General features: G+C 38.7%; 1 long non-coding RNA gene across 1 annotated transcript; it reads left to right on the forward strand.

Annotated features, from left to right (window-relative positions):
- The first annotated feature begins 365 nt into the window (after positions 1-365).
- LOC107598409 (uncharacterized) lies at positions 366-10,063 on the forward strand. Its single transcript, XR_001610557.1, has 3 exons — positions 366-488; positions 4,076-4,164; positions 9,972-10,063. It is a non-coding gene; the product is annotated as an uncharacterized lncRNA (long non-coding RNA).
- The last annotated feature ends 4,162 nt before the right edge of the window (positions 10,064-14,225 follow it).

Here is a 14,225-nt window from a genome sequence, read left to right on the forward strand (position 1 = left end):
AGTAACAACTCTATGGTGTTTGGCGTAACCTATGGTTGCAATGGTAAATATTTGTAAAGGTAATATAGCATTTAGATAGGCCTACTAGCTGGACGCCTGGGTACACATAGGCTAATTACGGGTAATCCAGTGTGTCATACTGTTCATACAGTTCATGTTTACCATGAGCTAGTTGCCTAATTAATCCAGGGTAGAAAAATTCTACATTTACACCCAGGATTAATGTTCTGATTTACATATTAATGAGGTCGACAACAGTGATTGGACGAATACAACTCGTGACGGATGCTTCACCTGATCATCTCTGAAAAGGTAAATCTGTTCTGGTTGAGTTTTGAGTTAAATTTCAAACAATTAAAAAAAAAGCAAACACACAATACGTTCTCTTCACCCCAGTTAACGGATGTAACTGTTTCCTAAAATATGGAGACTAAACACAGTGTGAGAACGTTTCTTTGATTGAACAAATCATATGAATATGTAATGAGGTAAGCACTGACGCGGTTAATAGTTAGTTGTCTGTCCATTATGTGCACGCACAGACGTGAAAGTCAGGTTATGTTGGAATTTAAGAACGCAAGAGGTCTAAAAACGTTATGTATTTGTTTGTTTGAACTTCTTTTAACAGCGTCAAGCGCTGCTAAAGACGCGCAACGGTCAATCGCGTCAGTAAGGCGTAACGTTGTTTATATAGAAAAACTGCATTGTTCTACTCCGCTAAAGGGCTGCTAATTAATGTCATAACCCAGGGTTGAAAGTGGGGCTAAACCCCTTTACAAGTCTGAAACGTTGCCTAACCCAGGGTCAAGTGTTGTTTGAACTTGAAGTGTATATTTACTGTCGATAGAACTATGTTGTGACGGAGCGAGCACATTTCACAGGCTACTGTCGAGTTTCTTATTCCTGATAAAACTACCTTCTCACTCGCAGTGACGTTCGAAAATAAACACTCGCTGTTCTTGACCTGAACGAAGCGTGGAATGGAAGTGGCGTCAAGCCCGTCCTTGCTTCATCTGTTTAGATTTACATGTTTTTGAGGATATGAAAAAAAATTCCCAAGAAGTTCACTGACGTCATAACAAGCCTTTAATCCACACTTATTGTAAAAGCGTGTTGTCTTTTCCGCGTTGTGTCTTGACATCGTGCCAGATCTCCTTCCCTTCCTGTCAATTGTTTCATTATGCCGTTTTTACGGTAAGAATGGGATCCCGTGAGATCCGTTTACATCACTCCGATTTTTAATTCGTCCAGCCAGCGGCACCAGCAGCCCTCGTTTGTCCTAAACCCCCATCATCCGGGCCATGTCATCGTCTCAAGTCGGTGGCAGTCATGATTCAGCCTCCCTGTGGTGGAAATTTAATCAATTAAGTTAGCTACTATACGACTTCTGATTTGCAAATCTGTGTGGTTTATGAGCGAGACTGTCCAGGGGCTGTTTTGAACTATCCATTCATCATGGAATAATTGATGATTATTATTTGGATTAAAGCAGTAAAGATGTTTTTCAGGCATACTGGTCATACAGCTATGGGTCAGTGATGCCAGTGTTGATGTGAACAGTCAGCCTCCCCATCCTCTTTCTGTGTCACTGTCTGCCCTGTCCTTAAAAAAGTGTCTGCATTGCTCATGGACTCAAAACACACACACACGTGCGCGCACACAGACATACACCCATTCCTCCAGGTGCAGATCCCCGCACCTGTTGAAGTTCCTCTCTGTAATTAGGACAACACAATTATTTTTTCGAAGGCAAAGGGGGAAGGAGGGGTGACTGGGTAGACAATGGAGCACTTATTCTTGCTGCTTGCTTTCTTTTTCTACATCTCTCAAGTAATGATAGATTCTTGCCTCTTCAAAGCAACACAGGTTTCCTACAAAACCGCTGAGTCAGGAAAGAGATAAAGGGAGGGTCTCTGTATGTGTCGGGATGTGTGTGTTCACTCTTGTGGACTAACTGTGTCTCTGAGTGTGAACGGCAGAGATGTATGATTGTTTATATGCTTGTTCACATTTTCAGACACAAGCATGTGTGTACACTCCGGCAGTCTTAATCTGCTTTCTCAATGAGTCCCCATTCTGAAGCAACTTGGGGCTTTCCAGGCTTTAACCCAAATCACCTGAACCTTCAGGCCACCAGCTGCTCCTTAACTTCTGAGTGTAATATCTTATCTCTTGTTCAAGGATAACAAAACATAAGATTGATATACTCTAAACAGAATATACAAAACAGAACTGAAACAGAAATACCATGAGGTTTAAAATTCTCATTTAGAAATCAATCACAGAAATTCAGAATCACCCATCTATCTATCTATCTATCTATCTATCTATCTATCTATCTATCTATCTATCTATCTATCTATCTATCTATCTATCTATCTAATTGGAATTCTACATCCTGTTTCTATTTCAATTTAAATTAAAATTCAGTAACTGAAGTGGAGTTTTAAAGGCATTTTTAATTCCAGTTCTGAATGGCGCAGAAGAACCCTTGTGTCCTGATAGTTGTAGATGACAGTTTTGCCTACATACAACAAGTAAATACCAATATGTAAAAATATTTTATTTATGAAAGTTTTATTAATTTTGTGGCATGGCTTGATATATTGATGCACCTCAGTTTGATTCCCGAATAACTTTTGAAAGTAAGTTGTCAGAGCAGATTTTAAAAACCTAATAACCATTTCAGTTTTTAAAATCTTTAATATCCAGTCTGATGCATTTTTCAGGAATTTAAATCTAACATTATTATTTATTAGTTTTAGTTAAATACGTGCTGCACACTTAGTTCCAGACGTCTATTTAAAAAATTTGACTTTAATTACAAATTCTCTTCATTATGTTAACAGCTAAAGATGGCGAATAGTATAAATGGAGACGTGTGTGCGCAGTAGATGTGTCTGCAGCCAGTGCGGTCAATGAGGTTGAGCTGCCCTGAGTTTCCTACTCTACTCTGACAAAGTCGGTGTGTGTTTGTGTGTGTGTGAGAGAGAGAGAGAGAGAAAATCTATCCTTGCATATTTGTATGTGTATTTTTCTATCTGTGAGTGAAGAGGGCGTGAACACGTGTCAGTATTCATTTACATTCTTACAGAAGCGAATCCTTGATGTGTAATAGAGAAATATGAAATGGACTGTGTGTGTGTTCATAATCAGTGTGTGTGCACGCATGGGAAAGAGACTGTGTGTAGGTTTGGGGTTAGACACGGGATGAGTAAAACACCCAAGCTCTCTTCTGGGACCGATTCACTTTCTCCTGCTGCCAGGCGGATTACGTCATCGCTGCCCACCGTATTAGAAGAGCCCTGTGATGCCATACCAAGAGGTTATCCACCGGTGACGCTCTCGTTGGATGTCTAAACATCACCCGCTCAGATGTCCCTTTACCTCTCATCTAGCTTCTCTCACTCCACCCTAACCTTTGCTCTGCATTTCTCTCCCCACCATTCCTTGCCCCTCCCTCTGTTTGATATTTGCTCTCTTTCAGGTTTGCCTTCCCTGGAAGTCTCCGCTCTGGTCTCGGGTTTAGGGGTCTCGTCCAAAACGCACACCACACCCCGACTCCCTGCTCAACCCCTTTGGCCATCCCAGCTCATCTGTCCTCCATGCTCCTCTCATCCCCTCGTCTCTCCTCCGCTCTGGGTCTGGGCAGCGGCGGAGGGGTCAGCTGTGCTGCGGGTTGGGGCTGTGTTCCGACAGATCTGCTTTTTCTGTCGTGCTTTTGTTCCGTTCTGCGTCATCGTGTTGACTGAGTGGACCCCACACTTACCAGGCAGTTGTGTGGAAGGCCTCGGCCTAACACTGAGCCATGTTAGGGGCTGTAATCTGATGGCGGTGTTTATTTTATGTATGCTCTCTTTGAAGGCGCTGAGAAAGTCTTTGGCCTTTTTGTGCAGTGCTTTGGCTGCCCGCGCAGAGGTGCTTGCAGTGGTAATAGTCAGGAAGAATAATATTTGCATTCGTATTCACTCAAAACATGGTTTTTTCCATATTAGTGTCAGAGAGGGGAGAAAAGGGACAGAAGGGGAGCTCTCACTCTTTCTTTCTCTCTCTCTCTCTTACTCTCTCTTTTTAGAGAGTTTGGGGATCTCTGGGCCCTGGTTGTGGTGGCAAGCCTGCGTCTACTCCATCAACCCTTATTACGCCTCCACAATCCCATAATAGGTACTTAACCTCTTCACTGTGTTTGAAGCTAATGGCATCACTCACTGTCTGAGAACAGGCTCTGGGCCACTCTCACTTTCTGCTTCTCTCTTACTCTCTCTGTTTTCAATTCATTTCAGTGAGCTTTAGTGGCATGACCAATCCAAAGCAAGCATGATGATGGCAGATGCTGTCTGCGTGTGTCCAAGTGGTGCAACATAAAAATGGATGTTGTAGCCACTGGTAAAGCCACTATTAAATGAATTACTATTAAGTTTATTACTAATTAGGTGCATATGCCTGTGAGCAACATCATATTAGACATTTCTGGGAGGTTATATAAGCAATAATTTTGATGACAGGCATTGGCACCGGCATTTCAAACCCTGAGATATTAAGACTTGTTTATTAGAGAATATATCTGCTACCTTCAAAAGTTTGGGGTCAGTAAGATTTTAGGATGCATTAAATTGATCAAAAACGTCAGTAAACGCATTAAGCACGATTATAAGGATTTCTATTAATGAAAATGAATGTTTCTGCTGATATACAGAGAAAAATTCTACTTGATTCAAGAATTTAGTCCTAATATCTGAAGCAGTTTTGCTTTCAAAGTAAATGTATTTTGTTTTTAAGGATGTTTAGGTATTTGTACTGACAAACGAGGTAATTTTACTAATCAATAATTTAAAATGTAATACATTTTAATGTATTGAGTATATATGAGGCAAAGTATGTTGGCAGTACTCACGATGGTGGAGGAAATAATCTGTCTTTATTACTGTCATAACATTTCACACTGCTTTTCTTCCATTGTCTACTTGAAATCATAATGGTCCTGTAAACAGTAAAGCAGGTGTGCTGGATACACTGTAATTAGTAAGTAAAGCTTGTGTACCTGTGTGTTTTATAGCATTGTTTTATAATCTATGAAAAATCTCTTCAATGGGACTCTTTGTGAATGGCAGCATGCAGTAGGGTGTGTGTGTGTCAGCATTTCTGTGTGTGATCTTGGAAAGCCCTCTGACATCACCTGTTAAACTCCAGTGATGCCTTCTCATTCAAGTAAATTACAGCGTGCCATTTGTAGATGATTCAGTGGGCGGAGCTTGACACTGAGCCAAATGACAGCTTTCTCTCCACATCAGTGGCTGCTAGGGTAAAGAAAACATTAGGGTTCCTTCATTCTTACTTTCATCCTTTTAAGTCTTAACAGGAGATGACATAGTTGTTTCTTCCTCCCATTCTGTTCAACAATATTACATTATCTAATGAGGGTATGGCCATTTATGTCTCTTTTTCTCTCTTACTCACTACTTCTTGCATTTATCCAGATGACCGCAGTCATACGGCAGCTTTAGCTAGCTGCTGTTCCGAATCAGTCTCTGTATTTTCCCAAACTCCTCCCAGAACTGATCTATACACATTCGGCCCAAATATAGAGAGACTCATGTCTCTTTTGTCAAGGCTGTGTGTGTTCTGGGTGGGAGGCATATGGCATGTGCTTGCTTAAGTTCAAATGATGATGTAACGCCAGGAAACGGGGAAATCAACCCCGGCGGTCCTGTAATCCAATCCCTCTTCTTTTTTTTTTTGCTTTCATTCTTGCCCATATTGTATAAGTTTATCAAAACACTCTCTCTTTTTTTGGTTCAGATCTATTAATTTATTCAAAAATACATACAAACAATGTTTCGATATGTTTAGGGGCATTAAGTCATAAAAATCTTGATGTCATAATGTTTCACTCATTAAAAGCATTAAATTCTTGAAAAGAAAAATGTAAGTAGTTTGGCATAATCTTTTATTATTATTTCAGGTTTGTTAAAATAGTGTTAATTAAAAAATGTTTGTCTGTAAAAATCAACCAAAATACATCAATAGCTATTTCAAAATATCAGATAATTTGACCGTTTTCTGACATGACAAGGATAGTTCAGGATGTAAAATGTAGTCATGTGGTGCTGTTCCTCGAAAACATAATATTTCTGAATTAATTTATTAATGTATGGTATTTCTACAAAAATTTTACATTGCTAAGTATTTCATAAAAACATGTTTTCAAGGTGTAAGGAATATATGTTAACTTATTACTTTTTATTTGATGGTTACACCACATGACAGTTTTAAGGTCATTCAGTTTAAACTCAGCACAGAAGTTTTTAGTACAAAATTCAGTACAAAAGTTTTTGTTTTTCTTTTCTTTTCTTTTTTTTTAACCAACAATAGTAAGACATTTCTAAGACATGTTTTATACTAGATTCTTATTTGTCATTGACCTGCCTCTCAATGTAATTCTGGGGTGAACTTGAGGTCAAGGTGGGCGGCCTGTGCAGGAGTCACCTGTAGGCTCAATGTGATTTGCAGTGAAAGTCCAGTGGATTGTTACAGGTAAAGACTCTGACATCATTGGTAGCTTAGTGACAGACAACCGGAGCGTTAGAAGAGCTGTCACTGATTAATTCAGGTTGAGTCATGCTGAAGTTGGTGAGACTGATCCAGTTACAAATGTTTGAGTAATGCTGCCCTACTGTACTGTTGAGTGTCTGTTTTCTTCATCAAAGATTTTACTCTTCTTTGCTGTCTTCCTCACCTCTGCCCTTCCTCTAATCCTCCATTCCTTCATCCGCCCCCTTTTCCCCACTGTGTCTTCATACTTTTTTACTTGTCTGCTGTCCTTCAGGGAAATTCCCTCTATCAATGACTCTGCCATTCCTCACATTCCTTTCATACCTACAAGGATAAGACGATGAAATGTGATGGAGTGTGTGTGTGTATGAAGAAGTTTAATGGAGCGTCTCGAGCAAGAGATAGAGAGGCGCTGAGTGGGTGGTATTAAAGGACTTTTTAGGATGAGGACGTTGTGCTTCATTGATCTTCTTGACTGTGGGAGGCTAACTGGCCATGTAAACAGATGTGTAAATATAGAACGGTCATTACGAAATAAAATACATTTCACTGACAAACACAGAGAGTGAAAGTGAATGAGTAAGATGGAGTGGGATTGCTTCACCTTCGGAATGTGAAACTGACCGTTCGTACCGTAAACTCTGACTTCCTGTTACATGAGACTGACCTTTAAGTAATAAGGTTGTTTTTCATGGCCTGCTGAAATAGCTATGTGTATATTAACTTATTCTGTCCAGAGGGCACTTTTAAATAGATAGTTCACCCAAACTATTAAATTCTGTCTTATATTTATGACTCTCGTGTCATTCCGAACACCATGAAAGTTTCGTTTGGAAAACAAATAAAAGATATGTTTAATAAAGCCTGAGAGATTTTTTTCCCTCCATTGAAAGTCCATTATGCCAAAACTTTGATGCTTCAAAAAATTCATGAACACATAGTAAAAGACAGATTTAATTTAGACTTTTATTCACTTCAGTGAATTCACATTTATTTACATTATATCATATCAAATACGCTCAACCATGCTTGCGTGATGCCCGAGAACAAACCTCATGGGGTCTTGCTCATCAAGAAAGCACACATTTCATCCTCCGTTTACCATATTTGATGAGCTCTATGTATGTGCATTGATCAATGTTTATGAATAAAAGGCTAAATTTAAATTTTTTGTTTCTGCGGAGCCCAAAACAAGATATTTTGAAGAAAGTCCATAAAATGTAAGCCTGTGGGTCCCAAAACAAAATTGGATCCCACTGACTCTCCTTGTATGGACAAAAATATATATTTTTCAAAATAATTTATTTTATGTTCCAAAGAAGAAAGAAAGCATTGTTGGTTTGGAATGACATGAGGGTGAATAAATAATGACTTTATTTTTTCTTTCTTTCATGCATCTCAGGACAAACATTAGACGAATATTTGTGTTATTTTAGTTGAGTTATATTAACTGAACCTCAGGAGTTCTTGCTTCCTGTGATCTACATTTATTCATTTAGCAGAGGCTTTTATCCATATGCAAGATGGTGTGTGAAGTCATGCATGTGTGTATACATACATACACACACACACACACACACACACACACACACAGACGGTGCTTAAATTTATTAGACCACTACCACCCAATGTAAGGTCTGTGCCACAGCTGCCCTAAACTAACAGTATTGGTGATTACCTAAATCTTTTTTTTTAATGTTTCTGTAATCCACCAAATATGTGTAAACTCTTTAGTCACAATAGTATTTGTAAATTTCCATGAATTTGAAAATTTACTGTTTTACAAAAAAGGCAGAAAAAAATAGAAAATCACTTTATTATTCTTTTTTTATTTAGATACCCAATTAGGGTCAATAAATAGTCTAATAAATTTGTTAGCACTGTATTCACAGCTTGCATTCTTGTGGCATTGTTTTTAGGTCCTTTTCCACAGTCTCTGTTGTTATTGACTGAAACATCTGAATTAAAAAAAAATTGTCTGGATAGTTGTTTTATTTTAAAGCCTCATCTTAAGCAGTAAAATGAGTTTTAGCTAAGTGTATGATTGATTGACAAGTGAGAAAGCGGTCCTTTGATGTTGTCTGTGCTGGATCTACCAGCAGCTCCAGAGTGTAAGTGATGAGTGAGAAAAGAACTGAATATGAAAACATTGAGCTAGTGGAGAAACACACATCCATGTTCAGCAAAGAGAACCACTGGCAAATCTGTGGCAGCACAGGCAAAGAGCCAGAACCACCATGAGGGTGGCATCAGACCCCACATGATTACAGCTCGCAAGACAAAACACGAGTTACCAAACAATGAGTTGCTGACAGCCCGGTCTACTAAAGACTACGGTGCCTATGAAAAGACTGGCATTAGAGGTTGCTGTCAAACAGGGTGTAGTAGCTCAATGGCCTTCTGAGGGGCACAATGATAACGGTCTCTCCCTAAAATACTGGTACAACTGCTCACGAAAAACTGAGATGATATTTGGTACAAAGGAAGGATGTTTTTTTGATTATTTGTTCTAGTTCGGATTATATTAAGTGATTATAGGCTATACTTCACATAGCAAGTCTTATGGAACTCTCTTAGATGGGAAGACATAAGGAGGATTATTGCTTAACACACAATGGAAATGCCCAAGTTGTTGGAAAGTAGAGATTAGTGGTCTTTGTTTTTTGAGCCGATTCAGCGTGGGACTAAATGGCACATTTTTGTAAGCGGTACGGATGTTGGTTGGCATTAGTCACACGACCGAGAGCATGAGAATGCCCTCCAAAGGTTTCCCTCTTTCATATCACTGGGGTCACAATGAAAACCCAGTCAGTGGGACAATCCGATGACGTTGGAGCATTCCAGGATCTTTTGTCTCCTCTTGTAGATACGTTCTGACCCTCTATCTCGCCTTCCTACTGTCTCTCTGTCAGCCGACATCAGCCATCCATCGTATCTCATCCTGCTTTATCTTTACTTTTCCTTTCCTCTGTTTTTGAACAGTGAGATTCCTCCCTTAGAAAACACACAGTCCTCCAATTAGCCCTCTGTGACGCAGGAGGGGAGTAAAGGGGGTCCAGTAAGGGGAGGGTGCAGTGCATGTGTAACAGAAGGTCTCCAGTAAAGGGGAGGGTGATGAGTTTGGCCTTTGGCCGCTTATGACACTTCTCTCTTGTGAGCTATCAGACGAGCCTGACAAAGACATTGAGAATGCCCAATGTCTCCTGGGTGTCTTTTTTAGCTACAAAGAATGCGCTAAAAATAGATCCACTCATGCTTGTTGTCTTGTTTTTTTCTTTTGTCCCATCAGTCTTTAGTTCTTTTTCAGCTGCCCTTGCTGAAGTTTCTCAGAGAGAGAGAGAGATACCATACTAGTGACCTTACCTGTTTACATATTTCACTCCTGGTTCCATCCGCTTGTTTTTGTTATTGTTTTGCAGCCCCCGGTTTATGTTTAGCCCTCTCCTGCAACACCTACTCTTCCGTCGAGATAAAGAGAGATGGAGAGGCGGTGAAAGACAGAGAGATGGAAAAAGAGATGGAAGTCAAACAGGCATATACCACAATAAAAATATATATATTTTTGGCTTGTTCTGCAGCAACACATCTCTTTAAATAAAGATGTTTTTAAATGTTTTGTAAAAAAAAGACTTGTTTTTAAAGAATATATCTTTGAATACTAATGATGATCGAAGATTGTTTTTATGTTTTGTGATAATTGTTCATGAGTCCCTTGTTTGCCTGAAGCATTTCAACTGCCCTCTGTTCTTCAGAAAAAAATCCTACAGGTCCTTTATTCTTTGGTTTCCAGCATCTTCTGCATTTTTGACTCCTTTCCAAAGGTGACTTTGATTTTGAGATCCATGTTTCACACTGAGGACAATTGAGGGACTCACACACAACTATTACAAAACGTAAAATATTTACTGATGCTCAGGAAGGCAATGCAATGCATTAAGAGCTGGGGGTGTAAACTTTTGAACAGGATGATGATGTTGTGTACATTTTTCTTATTTTGTAAATAGCATATTTTTTCATTTAGTACACTCTTAAAAATAAAGGTGCTTCAAAAGGTTCTTCAAGCGATGCCATAGAAGAACCATTTTTGGTTACGCAAAGAACCATTCAGTCAAAGGTTCTTTAAAGAACCATCTTTCTTACCTTTTTGTAATCTGAAGAACCTTCTTTCGCCACAAAGAACCTTTTGTGAAACAGAAAGGTTCTTCAGATGTTAAAGGTTCTTTATGGAACCATTTAGACAAAAAGGTTCTTCTATGGCATCGTGAAGCACCTTTATTTTTAAGAGTGTACTGCCCTTCAGAAGCTGCATTAAATACTTACATGTTTCCCAGAAGACAAGATAAGTAAAAGTTACCCTCATCATCCAATTTTCTAACTGGGATTTTCTTCTTCATCTTCTTTTAAGACTAAACCTTGCCAAATTCTATTACATTCATGCTTCATTCATTCATTCATTCGTTCATAAATACATACATAAATACACACAAAAAACCTTCAAGATAAATCGTCTGAAAATGAGTTACTCATTTGCTTATGTAAATTCGTTTTTTTGAAAAAAAAAATTTGAGACAGACTGGGAAGTGATTTGAGATACAGACAAGACACATACAATGACAGGTGGGGAAAGAATGTTAAAGCAGACTAAGAGCGTGATGGTCAGCATTCTTGTGTTTGTATATGTGTGCTTTAACAGACTGAAGTCTGCAAAATGCCAACATGCTCATGAGATGAACAGATGAGACGCAAGGAAAGGGGGGTGAGAGGGCCCAGAGAGTATGGAAAGACTTGCCCACCCTCTAAAACGTTCCTTTTCGCGTGGGTTATCCTCTATCTTCATTCTGTTCTACTACGTTCTTCCTCTCTCTTGGTCTGTCTTTGACCTATTGCTCATTCAAATATGGCATTATTCTTTGTAACAACAAAATGAGTATGTGTTACAGTAAATAAATGGAAATGAATAGAAATAGTTGCTTTTGTTTCCTCTTTTCCTAATTAGTATTTCATTATTTCAAGTATTTCATTTCACCTACTGACCTGACCACAATGCACACTCTTTCTCTCTTATACCTTCTTAATGTGTTCCAGCAAGCAGCTTGCATCAGAGTGTGTGTATTTGTGTGCGTCAGGGTAATATCTGAACATTCCTGCGTGCACGTGTAAGACATTTGGCTCAGTTACATGAACTGTCATTTGTGTGTGTGTGTGTGTGTGTGTGTGTGTGTGTGTGTGTTTTGTGACAAAGTGTGGTGAATTATATGGCTGGGTATCGATACAAGTTTTCTTGATTTGATTTTTATTCATTTGGGTATATTTTTGTTACAATGCCCAAAACAATCTCTCTCTCAAATATTGCTGTAAATTATAAAGAAAACTTTCTAACATTGCGAGAATATAACTTTTAAAAAATTAACATATTATATGTTAAACAACAATTGAAAAAAAAAGATAACAATTGAACTATGCAATTAATTGTTATTTATTTAACAGATATAATTATCAACTCAACCAAAAATGGAAGTGTTGAATCATTCAAATGACCCACTCAAAAGAGTAATTTGATTGAATCAGACTGGTCACTTTGTATGTGTCCCTTGGTCGTGAATCGTAATACACTGGTGACGTTGTTTGATTTTGATTTGCTAACAAGAATCAGTTCATAAGAGTCAGTTGATTGTGACGTGATGTGTAGCCAAGTGGTGTCCAATACTCAGAATGTGTGCTCTGCATTTAAACCATCCAAGTGCACACACAGCAGTGAGTTGTGAACACATACACACCGTGAACACACGCACTCGGAGCTGGCAGCCATTTTTGCTGCAGCGCCTGGGGAGCAGTTGGGGGTCATTCACTCCCCCCACTATCCCTGCCGATACCTAGACTCAAACCTGTGACCTTTGGGTTACACATCAGAATATCTAACCATTAGGCCATGATTTGAATGTGAATCCTATTACACTGGTGAAACTGTATTTTTTTGGTCACTAACATGAACCAGTTCATAAGAGTCATTTGATCGTGAATCAGACTACACTGACCACGCTGTATGTTTTTTTATTCACTAACAAGAACCAATTCATTTGACTTATTTGATAGTGAATTGTAGTACCCCGGTGATGCTGTTTTTATTTATTTATTGATTGATTCACTAACAAGAACCAATTCATAGGAGTTATTTGATTGTGAATCATATTACTGATTACTGACTGATTGCACAGACACTATTGGAAGAGAGCTGAACTGGATGATGACATCACTGAATCATCAATGAACTGACTTTAGCTGGAAAAATGACTTCTTCTTGCATTGTTGACAAACTATTTTCCTGTTTGGCACTATGAAGCTGCTTTGACACAATCAGTATTGTATAAAGTGCTATACAAATAAAGGTGACTTGACTTGATTACATGGGTAACACTGTATGTTGTTGATCCACTAGTTTATAAGAGTCATTCAAATATGAATTGGACTGCACTGGTCATGCTACAGTATGTACGATTGCATGCAGCCTGCAAGAACAATTCAACAGAAAAAATGTACACCCTTTTTTACCTCATTTAATTCAGACTGTTAAAATATGACTTCTTTTGCAGTGGGTCTGTAGATTTAGCAGCAAGGTGTGCAGCAATTAAAAAGTAGTACAGGAAACACTGGCACAGAAAAGATTGATCTTTGGATTTTAAGAATTGAGATTAAATGAAGATTAATCAGAAAATCTATATTTTTACACAGCTCTAGTGTACTTATTGGTTTGTATACACCACATTTATTGACCAAATAGAGGTGTAATCCAGCAGTGTTTATGTGTGGTTTCCTGTGCACGTGTGTTCTTACAAGCTTGTGTCTGCAGCATTGTGAGACAGATTCTGAGACGTCACTTTATTGCCCAATGATTATCTTCCTGCAGTGTGTCATTCTTTCTCTCTCGCCCCCCTTTTGCTTTTCCCATAGAGCCATTAACACACTCAGTTGCTCTCTGACGTCTGTAGAGGGGCACATGGGTTGGGAAAGATGAAGGGGGCTTGACAGATCGTAGTTGGTTAGGACACACCTCTTATTTCTCTGCAGTACAAAGAATGGGAGCAGTCAGTTAGGGTCAAAGGACATGAACAACATTCTGTCATAAGAATTATCTTTCTTTTTTTTCCCTGTATTTATACATCCTCCCACACACACGCACACATTAATCTTCCAGCAGTCACTCTCACTCTTTTTCACTCTTTCTTTCTCAACACCTCTATCATTGTGAAATTCCCTTGAGGGTTTAGTGAGATGGTAAAGAAGTTATTCATTTATACCAGATCATGCTTTTGCAGGTATTTAGTGTTGTACGCTGCTCTGCCAGCTGTTGATATTGGGGTGTGTGTGTCTCTCTGTGTGCGTGTGTGTGTGTGTGTGTGTGTTCATGACTAAGGTTGTGATATGCAGTACTGCACGTAACATAATCATAATTATATGGCCTAAAAGGCTGTGTTTTGAAACACTGGAGAACAGTAATATTAAACAAAGTTTGATTTATTTTACTGCTGAGTAATTGAAACATCCTCATTTTTATCAAATCGTGTTATTACCCATTTAGACCAGTAAAAACATGTTCCATAACACTGACTAATAAACTAATAATTATTCATCCCCCAACACACACACATTGTTAAACTAAAACTTCAGCATTTCTG

This window comes from Sinocyclocheilus grahami, unplaced genomic scaffold (genome assembly GCF_001515645.1).
Source record: "Sinocyclocheilus grahami isolate Dianchi unplaced genomic scaffold, SAMN03320097.WGS_v1.1 scaffold251.1, whole genome shotgun sequence".
NCBI lineage: Eukaryota > Metazoa > Chordata > Actinopteri > Cypriniformes > Cyprinidae > Sinocyclocheilus > Sinocyclocheilus grahami.